This window comes from Pelmatolapia mariae, linkage group LG4, assembly GCF_036321145.2.
Source record: "Pelmatolapia mariae isolate MD_Pm_ZW linkage group LG4, Pm_UMD_F_2, whole genome shotgun sequence".
NCBI classification, from domain to species: domain Eukaryota; kingdom Metazoa; phylum Chordata; class Actinopteri; order Cichliformes; family Cichlidae; genus Pelmatolapia; species Pelmatolapia mariae.
In genome coordinates this window covers 1,256,070-1,272,967 of record NC_086230.1, presented here as the reverse complement: position 1 = coordinate 1,272,967, position 16,898 = coordinate 1,256,070, and the positions used below count along the sequence as shown (strand labels likewise).

The 16,898-nt window shown below is 41.5% G+C and overlaps 1 protein-coding gene across 5 annotated transcripts in view; it reads right to left on the bottom strand.

The window, feature by feature from the left end:
• The window catches only part of jupb (junction plakoglobin b), a 120,115-nt gene extending 103,487 nt beyond the window's left edge, over positions 1-16,628 (bottom strand). For all 5 annotated transcript variants that reach the window (XM_063471044.1, XM_063471045.1, XM_063471043.1 and 2 more), the window contains exon 1: positions 16,389-16,628. The gene's annotated coding sequence lies outside the window, so the exon portion shown is untranslated. The remainder of the gene's footprint in view (positions 1-16,388) is intronic.
• Between the last annotated feature and the right edge of the window lie 270 nt (positions 16,629-16,898).

Genomic DNA, 16,898 nt, shown 5'->3' with positions numbered 1-16,898 from the left:
AGTTAACAGGAAGTTAGCTCGCTAGTTTCCACCTAAACATGACATACCATGTTCTGACTGAGAGATTTTTGAAACTAATTAAAACGTACAGCTCTGCTACCATTTCCAACATAAATGAAGACAGAAAACTAAACAGCAGTGGCGTTTGCAGGGTTACTGAAGTTGGACTACCTGGTAAATAAAGTTGTGCTACGTGATTGCTAGCGACACAGCTATGTTAGCATAACATTAGCACAGTGAAGCTGGAGGATGAACGCCAACTTTTTTTCCTCTCGATAAAAGTTAACGTGACGGATTCTGGTGGTCAGGGACAAATGCAATCGCATAGCAGGATGCTATAGACGGGGCAGACTTCAGTCAGGAGAACAACTGACATTATTCATCCACAATACGAGGTTAGTTATTAATATAATGCAACAACATGGGAATAGAACAGCTGCGAGAGAATTCAACATTAATGAATCAATGTTACGGAAGTGGAGGAAGCGCAGTTTTTGGCTTTCCCCATAGTTCAAAAGTGCTGCTTCATCTCTTTGCTATGACTGTCGCCCGGCATAATTTGCAGATGATAATGGTTGTAGCCGCTATGATGCTTTCGACCAAAACAGGCGCAGCTTGATGACATCATCAACATGCGCTATCGCGATAGAGCGGTATAGTCAAAATCTCTATCGTTGGCCAAATTTATATAGTTTCTATCGTATATCGCTTCTATCGCCCACCCCTACATTCTCCCATGAATAGGTGAATTTTCTGTGATTCCCTGTGTCTTTGGAGCTAAAAGAGGGCACGCAAACACATAAGACATCAGTGGACAGACAAGGATGTCCTCTATTGAGCACATCACGACTTAGTAGGGTAGCTCAAATAAGTCGAAAGACAGAGACCAAAGACAAATGTCACTTACAGAGGACATAAATGAATAGGCTGGGTCTCATGGATATGAGTGTATGATATATGACATATTCCACCACAAAATTAGAACAAGGCTAATTTTCTTTCTTTTTAAAAATAATCTAACTTTTAAGACATAACACAGGTTATTTAACCTATTCTTTTTGTGCCTCTTTTACTTTTAGAAACTCAAATTCAACAAATTTGTGTCACGGTACTGGGTCATGTGACCCAGTATGTGGGTTGTTAATGTGTCATTTTGTATTCATTTGTGTTCTGGTTTCAGTTTAGCTCATCCAGTCCATTTCTAGGTTGCTATTAGTCCTTTGTTTCTTAATTTCTTTGTGTCATCTTCCCCTGTGTTAGAGTTCCCCTTGTTGTTTATTGTGTGTTATTGGTCATGTTTCTTGCCGGCCTGGTTAATCCTGGAGGAGTAAACGTGAAAACAAACAATGAAATCACTTGGGCCCTCACTCTGTCAGTTCTTTTTCTGGTAGTACTCCAGTGCACCGCTCAATAGTGGCTGCCATGGGTAGTCTCTTTGAGGCTCATCAGATATATTTTTTTTTCTTTAACTTAAAAATCATATAATTCAAGTCACAGTCTGAGTCCACTGGTAGGTTTTGCATTTAAAGAGCTGGTCCTTGCCTAGTTGTTTCTAGATCTGCAGGTCTTTGCTTTGGTGTTAGGCCAAAAATCAGTAACTGTCAAGGAAAGCAGTTCCTTTTGGTATCCATACGTATTTCACACAGATGGGTTTTGCGAGGCCCACAGCTGTTTGATCAGTAAAAATGTGAAACATTTTGAGTTTAACAATCTTATATGACCTTTAATTCCTTAATCCTGTTGAACATTGCAAATATATTTATATGATATACACTGTGTACATGGTAAAAGGTTTTAAATATATGGTACCGAATATATTAGTTTTACAGTACACTAAAGCACAAAATTTAATATTTTAATAAAGAAAGATCTATATACACTGGTAAATTTACTAGAACAATAATAATACAATATTATAAATTTGTTCCATCCAACCGTCATCTTCCACTTGTTCAATTCAGGGGACTTGAGCCAGCGACTATAGGGTGAGAGGTGGGGTACACCCTAGGCAGGTTGCCAGCCTGTCGCAGGGCTAAATTGTGCAAGCTCCACACCAGATGGTAGAATTCAACTCAGGACCATCTTGCTGAGAGGCAACAATGGGAACCACCTTACCGTCGAACCACCCGTAAATTTGTCAGATGTCATATTTTAAACAACATTAATATGATAAAATGGAAAATATATTAAAATTACACAAATATATTTAAATAATGATAAATCACGAGGTGTTAATACCCAACAGGCTGCTTTGTAGTGATGTGTCAGTCGTGAACGAAACGGCTCTTAGAGCTGACTCTTTGAAGTGAACGACGCGATAAGGAGCCGTGTTTTTTTTTTTTCTTCTTTCTCGCACACTTTTTTTCCGCTTCACTCCGCACGAGAGCCTTGTGCTTTGCGCTGAGCAGAGGGGGGAGGGGTGGTAGTCACACTCAGAGTAGCACAGGAACAGAGCGGGAGGGAGAGAGAGAGAAAGAGAGCCAGGGACAACAACGTCACATTAGAAAGGTATAGTAATCAACCACAACTATTTTCAGTTGCGGATAGGGATGGGTATTGATAAGATTTTCACAATTACGATTCCATTTTCGATTCTGTTTAACGATTCGATTCTTTATCGATTCTCTTATCGATTCTTTTTAAAAAAGGAGAACACTAAGGTCGATTAGCTTAGACTTTGTTTTATATCTTCTCTTTGAACAATATTGAAATTTAGGAGTAACATGGCCTTACAAACCCAACAGTGAGATCTTAAGAGATCCACAGCCTACGGCTCTTCAATGGGGTGTCACGGGGTCCCCAGGAAAAAAAATTGTAAATGTAAAATAATAAAATAAATATTCTTCTGTAGCAATAACAAAGTATAACATAAATTATTCTGTAGCAATTACACAAGAATATCTAGTAATGCCCCTGCCTACAATTAAACACATTCACTTACCGAAAATCGGGGGCATCTGCTGTGGCAAATGGGTGCAAACCTTTTACCACAAACTTAGTCACTGCTCGGTGACGTTCGTCTATCCTGGCCTGAAAGGAGACGCTAACGGTAGACTGCAGCGACAACTGCCAACCAGACTCTGTCTGTCTCATCATGGTCACCTAAATCCACAGTAATGGCAGGTTTTGTAATAAGGCAGATCGCGCTAACATAATATGCACTGTTAGTTGATTATTTACCTGCCGCATTAACGGGAGAGGACGTGCAAACGTTACCGCTGCTGCTGGGCTGAGATTCACGAGTCCGGAGAATTAAAAACATGACATTCATTTAAGGTCATCGCGTGTTTTGTGAGCAAATGCTTTTGCATATTCGTAGTGTTTCCTCCCTTAAATGAAATATCTACTTTGCAAGTATTGCAAGTTGCCCTGTTGTCATCCGTTCTCGTAAACTATAACCAAACTTTTGAGCGTTTGAGCCGCGTAGGCACCGTGTTTCCTGCCAGGTAAATGACGCTCCGCAACGTGGTGATGTCATTCGGGGCGACTGGAATCGATAAGGGAATCGTTTGCAAAAATGGCAAACAATTACAAGGAATTGAAACAGTGGGAACCGGTTCTCAACAAGAACCGGGTTTCGATACCCATCCCTAGTTGCGGATGATAAAGGATTCAGTAAATTTATTCATGCAGGCCCATATGATAGAGAATGTGCATCTTCTTTTTGTTTTGCATATTTCAATTTACATTTTATTGTGTTGTGGTTTGCAGTGTTTTGTGTTGTTTCACTTTAAATTTGTTTAAAAGGAAAAAGCTGAACATTTAAATAGTCAAAAGCTGAAATGTAAATTGTAGGTTTTTGTATTATATAATTTATTTATTATATTTTATGTGGAGTGAATAAATAACAGTATATTTACGGTGGCCCCTAGAGACAAAACACGTACAAACTCCAAAGGATGCTATGGGCAGTGTTGAGCTTTTGTTACCTAGTGGCTACACAAGTCAGGAAGTACCAATGACCAGATTTGGTGTGCGGCAGTAACAGGTAAATGAACGTTGAGTGTTGGTGTATAAATACACAAACAATACACATATTCTTTTAATTTTGTAATTTAAGTGATCTAGGTAGCTCTGTTTTGGAAGTTCAGTTAATGCTAGCAATGTGTTTTGGAGTTTGTACGTGCTTTTTCTCTAGGGGCCACCGTATATATTTATATATAAACATATATAAATAAAACCAAGTTTTTTTACATTAATAATTCCTTTTGTGCATAATTTTATATTGTTGTTAATAATAAATTAATTAAAGCAACAAAACAACCCGAAGAGCCGGTTGGGAGCTGAAAGAGCCGGCTCTTTTTCGTGAGCTGAGCCGAAAGAGCCGGTTCTCTAAAAAGAGACGGAAATCCCATCACTACTACTTTGTGAGGGAACGACTAGGTAAATAGCAGATAGCTGTATCTCACAGTTGTTTCAGCCAGGATGAAGAAGGTTGGGAGGAGATTAAAATGAGTATGCGATAATGCGTATGTGTGCATGCATTAATATTTTTGTGAGCGTATGTGTTTTGCATATCTTTGATGTTGCCGTCTCAACTGACCCCAATACTCTGAGCCCCGAGGTGCAGTCTCATAGGCACACAATCCCACAGTCACACTGTTCACAGATGGAAGTAAATAATTGTAATTTGGCATCTTATTAATGTATTTTACTATTTTTATGTTTTTTTGTTGTCATGTTGACTAAAGAGCTTGCACACTGGTGGTGGTACAGGAGGATTAACCGTTAAAGAAAAAGAAATGATTTTGGTAATTAGCAGTGTTGTTAATTTAGGTCAGCTGCAACATGGTGGTGGTCTAATACATTTGAGTTATCTCAGTCATTTCATGTTAAATCAGCCAATTTTTAGGTCAACCATCTGCACACATGAATGTTATTGCAGTGCAATTTTTAAATTAATTATATTGCTCAAGATATTCAGACTGTGTTCTATATTACAATACAAATTAAGATTTTGTTAAATGTGTAATTTGTTCAATTCTTGAGAATTCATGTTCAGGTAAGCTTCATCTTGCCTTCACATGTTTGTTGAAATGTTTCTATTCTTATGAAGTATTTCTTCTTGTAAAAGTAGCTTATAAAATAGTTTTCAGTCACACAGAATACAGACATGGAGCTAAAGGCATGATGAAGCCAGAAAATGCCCAGTTGGATATCAGTGTTCAAGCTGTGGTGGTCCTCAATGGTTTGGCTAGCACTGCAGAGGCATATGGTCTGCTGTCTGGTCCTAAGCTTTCCACCAGAGCTCAAATACATGTTTGAAGTCCTGCAAACGATATTTTGGAATCTTGATGAACACAAATCTTCATCCAAGGCACATACTCTCAAAAACAAGCTTCTGCTATAAGTTGAACAAGACTGACGGGTACCAGCACCGGTTCAAATTGAGGTAACTAATTCAGATGGCTTGGAAAAATATGTTTAGTCTTGTAAAGAGTTTTGTACAAAAGTCTTGAACCACCCATTTCTTTGTTTTTATGAGGGAAATAGAAAATAGGTGCGATGATTTATTAAAGTGTGTAAGCATACATGGAAATGCAGTATTTCCCATGTATGTAGGCAAAAGCAGAGTTTGTACATTCCTAATAATATTGAAAGTCAGTATTTGTTATGGCACCTGAACTTTCTGAGGTGGCGTTCTGTAATTTCTTTAAGTATCTTTAGGAATTATTCTCCAGGCTTCCTGAAGGACATTCTATACTCTTCTCTAGATAGTTCTGCCTTTTATTTGTTCTCTGTCAAGATGATCCTACACTGCTTAATACTGAGTTCCAGGCTCTGGAGAGACGAATCTATTAGGAGCTGGTGTGTACGTGTGGCGTTCTTGGGTTTTTCCCTTTTTTGGCACAGGTAGGCGGGGCGGTGCTTTGCAGGATCACCTGCGGCGCATCAGACGTCATCAGGGGGAGCATTTTTTAATTTTTTTTGCCAGTCCCATTTGGTTCTTTAGCCGTCAGAATTGTTGTCTGAAGACCAACAAGGATACCCAATGGATTTATTTTGCCAAATGGATCATCATGGCATTGCCGTAGTGGTCCATTTGATCAACCTTTGTTGTTATTATTTATTTTATTTTCAGTTGTTACAGACGGGACAGACATGACTGGGGGACAGGAAAGGGAGAAAGAAAGAGAGGAAGGAAAAGAAAAACAGAAGGGAAAAGGGACAGTGAGAAAGGGCACTTACAAAGACAAAGAAAAAAAATCTCCTGGATCACCTGTTGAGAGAAAAAGAATAGAAAACAAGCAAAAAAAACAAAGCAACATACTAAACACAACACCATCACGCTAATCTAGCTAAGTGTGAACAGCAGTAAATACTAAATATTGAATGTTGTTGTGCAGCACGCAGGACCGACAGCGCACAATGTGCTTTGAAGTAGCAGCTAAGAAAGGTGTAGTTTATGTCTACGAACAGTGAACACCCGTGTGCACACCCGTGTGGATCAGCGCGCTTGTATACAAAAAGGTTACCCCATGTAACGGTCCGCTAGCGGGTGTAAGGAGCCATAGCCCTGTCCCCCAGGGCATGAAGCAGGCATGGAGGAGATCCAGGCTCCAGACATTCCAGAGGCCCCAGAGTGCGAGAGCCCAAGGAGGACCACCGGAGGAGCATCTGTGCCACCCTCCTGGGAAGGGCTGAGGAGATCCCCAGACGAGGGGTCACCCAGTAGCCACAGAGCAGAAGCCAGAGGGGGCTGCACTGGCGTGCCCGCCGGCTCTGCCGGCAGCCAGCTGTGCCAGTGAACCGAGCCGCAGACCCCGAGGCCGGAGGCCCGAGGGCCCCCTTTGCCCCGGAAGAGGCCTGACCGAGCAACAGGCGCCAGGCCCCGCCAAGTAGCCACCGGCAGTGAGCTGGTGCATACCTGAGCACCCAGCCCCGGACACCAAGAACCACCAATGCACCAACCCCTGAGGGCATCAGTCACCGGCAGGGAGTGTGGTGAGGGGAGATAGGCCTCCACACTTTGGAGGGCCTGGGAGTTCCCAGGGAGGTGGAGTCTAAGACCCGACCTGACATATAGACACAGACAAACAGGCACACACAGACACAAACATGCATTCCCACCCTCATGCACACATATACAAACACTCAGCACTCACCCAACGTAAGGATAGACATAAATGGACATGTACACACAATCACACTCCCCAAACATACTCTATACCCCGGGTCCAGGTACCCTCGCCCCCAGAGGGGGAAACGGCACCCAGACCCAAGAGATGTGACCCTTTCCCCCGGGGTGGAGGCAAGCAGACCGCCCCAGGCTCCGCAGCAGCAGGGAGGCCAATCGGACAGCCAACACCTCCTCCCAGCCCCCCCGCCCCGATGGCTAGTAGAGAACGGGGGTGTGTGAAGACCCCATACCTCCCTCCTCCCGCTCATGTGTAGTGTCGCTGCGTGTTGTTCTAAAGTGCATTTAAAACAGGGGAGGGCATGGTGCTGCTGCCGGAGAGCAGCAGGTGTTAACACGGCCCCTCCCGAGAACCGTCAATGTCTCCATGGATTTAAAATTGAGAGGTGGGCACCGGCGCCAGAGGTAGGGTTGAATACTCAGACCATTCACTGGACGCCGTTAACGTGGCCACCCTCAAGGCCCTATATATATGTATGTGTTATGAGAGTGTGAGTAATGTGGATGTCTAAGTTGTGGAATAAAATTGAGGCACAGGTGGCCAGAAGGGGACAGAGGGGGGGGGAATGCCTCCCCTGCACCCTGGTGACACACCCGCACCCCAAGGCCCTACCTGTGTGGGTGGGTGTGGTGGATCGGGAAGAGGGAGGCAGCCGGGGATGGGGAGGAAAAGAAGGGAGGGGCAAGATGCCCCTCCCTAGGGCCAGCTCCCCCGCTGACCCCAGTAGGCACTCTGTCCTCTGGTACCCACCAAGGCAAGGGAGCCCAGGCCCATCCAGACCGGGGCCTATGGCAGCAGCACCGCCAAGCCCCACAGGACCCGGGGCAGCCCACCCTACCCCACCGCAGAGGAAACTGTACCCACCCCAACATTCAATTATCTCCCAGACTACACAAGACAACAGACACCCAGGTTAAGTTTATTCTCCACCTCTCCTTTGTCTCTCCCCCACCTGCAGAGTGGACTCCTGCAAGGATGGAACAACCTCCCTGCCAGTTGAAGAGCCCCCCAGTTAGGCCGATGCACTAGAGGCCCCCTGCGCCAGGGCTGAGCCCCCGTGCACCCACCCGCCCACAACCTCGGCGACACACCGACGAGGACCGAAGCCCCCAAGGCCCAGCCAGAGCCCCAGCACGGAGGCAAAGCACCCCCGAACCCCAAGCCCCCACGCCTGCCCCGGATTCACTCAGGGGCAGCCAGGCTACCAGGCCAGTAACCTACGTCCGCCAGCACAGACAATCCCCCAGCCCCGCTGCACGCAGCCACGAGGAGAACACCCTCTAAGAGCGACCAGAGCCACTAACCAGGTTATGACCACAACCCCCCGGGTTAAGCCCTCCAGGGATAACGTCGCTAGGGGTTCTCCAGGCGCCCTAAGCCCGTCCCAACCTCCACATCAACCACAATAGCTAAGGCGGGACCAAACCACGACCCCCCACCCCCGCTAGGTGATGGAGCCGATCAAAGGAGCCCAGAGGGATTGATCTAATGTGGTGGCAGAGGCTGTATCGAGACTAATGTGATCTATTAGATGGTTTCTATATTGGCTAGAATTAAGATTATTTTTATTTTTCCAGTTCATGAGGACCGTTTTCTTGGCTATGCATAGGGCAGTGAAAACCATGTGGACTGTATTAGTTTCTGTAGTGACATCATCCAATTTTCCCAACAAGCACACTAAAGGGGAGGTTGGAATTTTACATTTCAGACACTTTGATAAGTCTTTACATATCTCGCGCCAGGGAGCATTTTTAAAGAGCTGTGCGACTGATGTCTGGTGTCGGAGTATTGTCGCTTCCACAAGTGCCTGTCCCACTATCCACTCCCCTGCCTGTTGTGTTCTCTGATCTAAAACAGAGATATACCTCGCCTCTGCTTCCAGAAAGTCACCGCCTGTGTCTGTATTTACAGTGTGTCAAGTAAGCTCTCTAACTCGCCCTGTTTGCATACGTTTTGCTCTCAGCTTTCGGTGTCACCCCATTAACTCTGTTTTGTCGTTCTTCCTTAAATCCCCCCAGTTTGTTTTCTACTTGTTCTCGCAGATTTACCCAGTCCCTGTAAATAGTCCCAACCCTTGTAAATACTCCTATCACTGTAAATAAGTCCACCCGTTAGTCACCTAACACAATCCATAACTGATAATGTTCCATCATGTGTTTTTCTATCCTAGTACGATCATTATAATGCTGAAAAATGAAGCAGTTGCTAATTCAATGCTTTAAAGATGGTGCAGCATGGTGGATCAAAATCTGATTGTTTATTTCTGTGTTCATATTTCCATACCTTTTAAAAAGATCCCCAACACCACTGGCTGAAATTCAGCTCTATTCAATTCAATTCAATTTTATTTATACAGCGCCAAATCACAACAACAGTCACCTCAAGGCGCTTTATAATGTACACTAGATCCTACAATAATACATACAGAGAAAAACCCAACAATCATGTGACCCCCTATGAGCAAGCACTTTGGCGACAGTGGGAAGGAAAAACTCCCTTTTAACAGGAAGAAACCTCCGGCAGAACCAGGCTGAGGGAGGGGCGGGGCCATCTGCTGTGACCGGTCTAAACCATGACAGAGCCTCCACTGTCTTTAAGAGCATTTTCACACCTATAGTTTTACTCTGGTCTGAAATTGTTAATTAGTTTATAAACTTGTAGCTTTTCTCCATGATTTGGATTCTTTTTCATGCAGAGAGAAAAATGATTAGTCTGCTTATTGGCTAGATGTGTCTGTGACGGGAGCAACAAAGTAAATACAGTAAAAAGGTGCAGTGTTCTATGGGAGAACGTGGAAAATTTACACTCATGGCAACTTTACATGGCTAGTTGCTAACCTGTACTGACCTTTGTACATCTATGGTACCTTGCCACATCCCTGAATGGAAAGCATACATGACTATGGGAGGGGTTTAGCTTAAACTTGCAACGTAAAACTGATAGCTGGGTTGGATTGAGATTGAATCATATTCACACCATGAATGAACCTCACTGGAGGTCCTTGGTGCTTTTTTTTGTTTGTTTGTTTATTTGTTTGTTTTTGTGTTGGCACCCAAGTATGACTATTGTGGTGACATCTGCTCACATGGACCGCACCAAGGGGGAAAAACAAACCAGACCAGAGTTTAAACTTTGCAGGATTTTATGCTATTTCTTAAGCTTAGCATTAGCATGCTATCTGTGCAGGTTCTTGCAAGGAGCAAAGTTATGTTAGCAGCATAATGCAGTTGCACTTTAGCATCATTATCATCATCATCATCATCGTTTGTTTGTATAGCACTTTAAAAACACACCAGGCAGACCAAAGTGCTGAACAACACAGATAAAAAAAAAAAAAACAGCTAGCAAAATTAAAAATACAACAAAATTATTACAAATATGATAAAATTAACAAGAAATGTGTCAGTTTCCTACAGAGTTAAACTAAATTACACTCTTGACCTTTTGTGCAATCAAAATAAAAGTAATTTCCATATCCACACTGTATACTGCCTTAGTATAAACAGGTTAATTCTTCAAACAAAAAACAAAAAGTAACTCGATATTAGACAGAATTATCTACACTGACTCTGATGCCTGGACCCAGACAAATACAAAAGAGAAAAGAAATATGAAACATAGATGTGTTGACTGCACAGGTGTAATATATGAGAAAATTCGAGAATTATGTTTTGAATTCAACAGAAAATGTCACCATATAATGCAATGAGAGCTAGTGCCATGCCATTCATTATATCGGTATAATTTTTATGTGACACCATGTAATCAAAAGTTATATCAACGATACAGCAACACTATGAATATTCCTTAGTGCATATAACAGCAAGACAAGCCCAAATGAGTCCACGCTAAAGGTGGAAACAAATAAAACCACTTGAGGCATAAACACACAGGCTACGAAAGCATGCAAGAAAAAGATACAAGCTGCTGTTGATGTGAAATTCAAAAGTAAACGATGTAAATAACAAATAGTGGACGCAGTACACAGAAATGACTGATTTGGATAAAAGTGGTGTATCGTGCAGGCTCCCACAGAGTCACAAGTTTATTTTAGTTATTGATAAAAGTAAACCACTAAGCTAAGTTATGCTAAACTTAAAAAACTTAATAGGAATATGTTCTTAATCAGGTACCTGCTGTCACTATAAAAATACCTGCCTCCCTCATTAAACGGGAACTGTGGATAATGAAATGAAAAATTAAAGAACCCAATGTGAAAACATAAAATCTACTGAAGATTCCATTCACTTTGTATGCAAAGCAACTTTACACACGTGCAATACATAGAAAAAAATCATTTTATTAAGGGAATTTCCCCTTGTAATTTGAACAGTCTGCTGGAGGACTTAAAATGTACAGTGTGTAAAATCCCACCATTATATATTAGTAATTACAGCTTGCAGTCAAGTGAATTCTGTTTTCTTATCCCTCCCAATTTAATGCTAGCTATGTTCATCTGAAGTCAGTGTAGAATGTCAGAGAGACAACGATGAGAAGCCGATATATGAGATTTTTTTTTTTTTTTAAATCCCTGTCAGTATTCTTGTTGGAACATTCTGGGTCAATTGACTACTTTTCAACAAACTTACAAAAACCTGATAACAGCAGTTCTAAATAATAAATTGTTTATTATGCACACTGAAGGACATATCCAAAAATGACTGCAGGATTCCCCACAGTGTTACTGGAGGAGAGGTAATCCCATCCAGAGTATTTATGAGTGCAATAACCTCAGTTTTATCTGAATCAGGAGGTTAGGGTTAGGACTGGAGGTGACTGGAGGTCATCCAACTGTGTGTGTCATGTGGCTTCATGAATAGATAAAGCCAGGTATTACCTGCATACTAATGCAAATGTATGCTATGGTTTCTAACAATATGTATAATGTATAAGGAAACATGTAAAATGTAAATAGAACTGTTCTAAGGACAGAACTCTACATTAGCTTGATTGTTAAGAAGCCACCAGTTCATTTATAGTGCTTTTCTATTCTCATTTCTATGCTTTATATAACATGTCTCCTTCATCCACCCACATAGCCATTCATACAAGACCCTTTTTAAGGTCTAAGTGCTTTTTCTCTAACATTCACGCTGTGATGTAATCAACTCAGGGTGCAGCATCTTATCCAAAATTACTTTGGTATGCAGACAGGAGCAGCCAGGGATTGAACCAACAGCCTTTCAATTAGTAGAGGCTTTTTAAGTAAAAGTGTTTTAATTCCTCCCACCTTTCAGGCCTGTGGTACATGGGATATTATTAAAGACAGATTGCATATATTTAAGACTGAAACATTAATTAATGGAAGGACTTCTTTGAGCAGTCTTGTAGGAATGGTGTTTAAATCCAAAATACTTGGTTTGGGTTAAAGTTTACTCTTTCACTTCACTTTCTAGTTATTAAAAGTAATCACAAATGTAATTAAATATAATAAATAATAATAAATAGAAAAAAGGAAAATTCAGCTCAACAGAGCTTTGTCACCAAAGAAAGTTGGGGTTCTTCTTGTTTTCTTCTAATCTAGTCGAGTCATCTTCTGCCTTCTTTGAGCCAGCTTCTACTTTGCTTGCTTTACATTTTTATTTATATAACACCAAATAACATCAACAACTGCCTCAAGGACAACAGAAATTTGTCTCAAGCTAATCTCTGTGTGTTTCTGTCATTCGTGCAACAGCCCTCACCCGACTGACTTAGAACTGCATTCAACCCTCCATCTTCATCTTCACCACCACCAGCATCTTGAATCCGGGGATCCTGTCTTAAATCCAATCACTTCATAACAGACTTTAAGGACCATAAAGTCTGTTTTCAGCAGCACAAAAACTTGCCTCCTATTAACCTCAGAAAGCCTTTCAAGAAGACGAGAGTAAAGGTACATTTCTTTTTATCCCTTGGTTTAGATTGCATATATAACTTTTTTATTTGACTTTGTCTGTACTTAACATTATTTGCATATTCTTGCATTTAAGAAAATACTTTCTTTAAAAAAATCAAATTTCAACATGGGACGTACGCACAATTAAATGATCTAGTCGTTTTTTTTTTTGGAGAGATGCCCTCAGTTAAACTTTAAATCATTCCCATTTTAAAAATGGAAACCAATGAGCAGCTCATTCTGAAAGATGCATGTTCTTTTTCCCCTTTTGAATATTTATGCTCATTACTAAGACAAAAGTATTCTTATCTGATGAAATGATGGAATAATCGATAGATTGCTCGATTACTAAACTAATTGGTAGCTGCAGCCCTAACAAAACAGTCACCCTGACTAAAAGAGTTATTCTCTCACTCCTTTAAAATGGACTTAAACTCCTCATGGTAACCATTTCTGACAATTTCCTTGCCTACTGTAGAATATTGGCTCCAGTGTGGTCAGTGGAGTCTATCCAGACTTTTTTTCCTTGTACCAATTGGGACTTGTTTTGTGTCTCTGCTCTATGATACAGACCATGACCATGGCCCAGTTGTAGCATGGTGTGGACAGTCCTTTCTTGACATTAATGTGTTTAAAACAAAGGGAATGGTTTTTGACTTTCATAAACATTGATTTTCATCCCTGCCCCGTTTGTATTCATGGTCAAGAAATTGAGGTGGTAGAGAAATACAAATATCTGGGCACCATTGCTGATGAAAAGTTGAAATTTAAATTGAATACAGACACCATATGTGCAAAGACTCACCAGCGTATGTATTTGTATCAGAAACTAAGTGATTTTAATGTGAATAACATTTTATGAAAATGGTTTATTCTTGTTTTATTGAGTCTGTCTTAACTTTTTCTTTAATCTGCTGGTTTGGGTCTCTTAGCTTGAAAAATAAGAAGAAGCTGGAGCACATTGTTAAATTGTGCAGTAGAGTGGCAGGTATAAAGCTAAATGATCTTGGATTATGGAGATATTCCATATGTGAATGCTTCTGCTCAATGTCTTCGAACGGTTGATTGTGTATCATGCTTCTCTGAGGTTCATCACTTTTTAATTTCAGACTCACCACTGTGAGTTATACTCTCAGGTAGGATGGCCTGCTTTGGCCAGTCGGAGGAACTCTAATTTACAGTTTATATATAAGGCAATACTGGGATTGCTGCCTTCCTATATATGTTCCCTGCTTGCAATGAAACATGTTGGTCATTATTATCCTCGTCCGCAAGGTTACTTGTTGCTTTCTGTTCCATTTGCCTGAACTGAACTTGTCAAAATTGCAATCTGGACCAGGATGAGACTGAACATTTCCAGATAAAAGAAGAAAAAGAACAATGGAGCATTTTTTTTCACAGATTTTTGTGATAACACAGGAATATAAACCAGTCATATGGAATAATCAATCAATAAAATCAGATCTCCACTGATGATCAAGTTTGAAGAGCTTTTCTAGACTGTTTTTACATCTCACGTGGACAGAGAGCTGTCAATAAAATCAATAAAAGAAAAAGCTACATGATAAACATGTGACAGGAAGAAAACAATGGTGAAATCCACACTCATGCAGTTAGAAAGCTAAATCAGGCGAGCTTTTTGGTCCTTTCCAGTCAAATGATGATGATGATGAAGATCATGATGCAGTGTGACATCACACACTAACCAGGAAATCAGTTCAGATGAAGCATGCTGTGGAAAAAATTTACCAAAATCAGACCAGCCTGGGTCCAATATAGGATGGATTTCAGCCGGATTTCTAGAATTGAGGGCTGTACCATCCAAAGTAGGATAAACGCTGTCTCTCCTAACAACACCGGATTTTACAGAGAATGTTTCCCCCCATGGTTTGCTGGACATCATTCACACAGCCATGCACATAGTGCAGCTAAACAAATCACTGCTGGACCAATGGGGGAGTGGAACACAGAAAACTACAGAAATCCCGGAAATTGTGTTACTGTTGGGCAAATATATGGATCTGCCTCTAACCTGTGGAAAATTCTGTTAGGTCGAAAAAGTAAGAGGCAAATTATTAGGCCTAATACAAATGCATACATAAATGTTCATACATTTGTCACAGAGGGAATTTAAAAAAAAATGTACAGAAGTGCCTCATTTTCTGCATAAGTGGGACAGAATAACTGAGAATATCTAAACATCTTTCTTGGATTATGCTGCCAATCTATAAGATGAACTGGATCCATGTGCCACTGGAACTGGACTAAGCCTGAGATAGAAACTCGGACTGTTTCTGAATTATGTAATGCAATAAAGAAAGACATGAATAACTTTCAATATTATAAATATGGGTCTGTTACAAGGTGAGGCGTGTGTGTTCCACAGCTATACACCCATAACATTAAAGTGTTGAGCATGAAGAGCAGGGTAACTCCATCAAGTTACCTACACTGAGGTTAAAATTCTCAGACATTCACACAAACGCACAGACACTTGGCTGCTACACCTGCTTTTCAAATAAAGTGGAGTCAATAAAAAAAAGAGGGCAGTGTAAATATGCAGGAAAGAGATTTAAACATCACGGGTGGCAATGGCATCTGTCCTAAAACACTGTGTTAGCTGCTGGACATGCATTTCACAGCCTCACCTGCAACATCTGTTGAGACTCTTCTACAGACTTCAGAAACACACCAGCCATGTGTGTCTCCACAAATAGAAGCATAAATGCAAACCAGGACAGGGAAAATGGTAGCAGGGTGTGGGATTTGCACTGTAAAAATGTACCTGAAAGACCTAAAATATCAGCATAGCTTATTGTACTGAACAAAGGGGACAGACAAGGCAGAAGGAAAGGATGTCTGTATGTATGTGGGAGAAAGAGTGGGGGAAAGAGAGAGTGGGAGGAATGTCATCCAGAGAGACTGCAACGAGACACTAAGCGACATAGAAAGCCACACCAGATCGACTTGAACCAACAAATTGCATTGTTTTCAAACAGTTATGCACACGTATAGCAATACTATAAATGCTATTTATAGTCTAGGAGACGGCACACCTCCCAAAATCCATATACTATTCAATTTAAAAATGTAGGCAAATATGAAACCCGCACTAAATCAGTTAATGTGAGATTGCATGATGTCAATGAACAGTCGTCAGCACAGAAACATGGGAGATTTACAACCCCCCCCCCAAATCCCAGACAAAATCTGTTTATTCTGACCGCCATAATGCATGTCGATTAACAATTAGGTCAGCATTCAGCCCCTTGTTTTATTTAACATCACATGCCATATCCCCTGTGCGTAAAATGATAGCCCTTTGATCTGTTTAGGGTGCGTAATAAGACGGCTTCGCCGGATCTGGTTACCTCTTATCTGACCAGCGGTGTGGAGCGGATCCCTGTCGCAGCACTGACAATTTCAAATCCTCTTCGTCGCTCTTTAAATCCACAGACAGGTGTAGATTCGCTCCTGTGTTACCTCTGCCTCGCTTTGTCTCCCGATGAAGGCGATGTGCAGCACGCAGCCAGCTATGCACAGTGAGGGGAGCGAACCGGCAGAGGCTCGGCTGCTACGGCGTCATAGAAGAGGAGCGAGTCAGTGAAGAGGTCTCACTCCGCTAGCGAAGAATGGCGTCGTTTTCACACTTCCAGTCACATAAAAACAGCAGTGCTATGCGATGCGACTCACCTCCACATACTATCTAAACATACGTTTTAATTTCCCTTTTGTCAGAATGATTAAAACACATCGCGTGACTTCACAAAAATCTTTGCTTTGTAAACAAGGTTTGGTTAGGTTTCATTGGTGCACTGTTGCTAGCTTTAAATCAAGGTCACAATTTAGATTTTAAAGCAATTAAAAGCTGGCTCATGGCA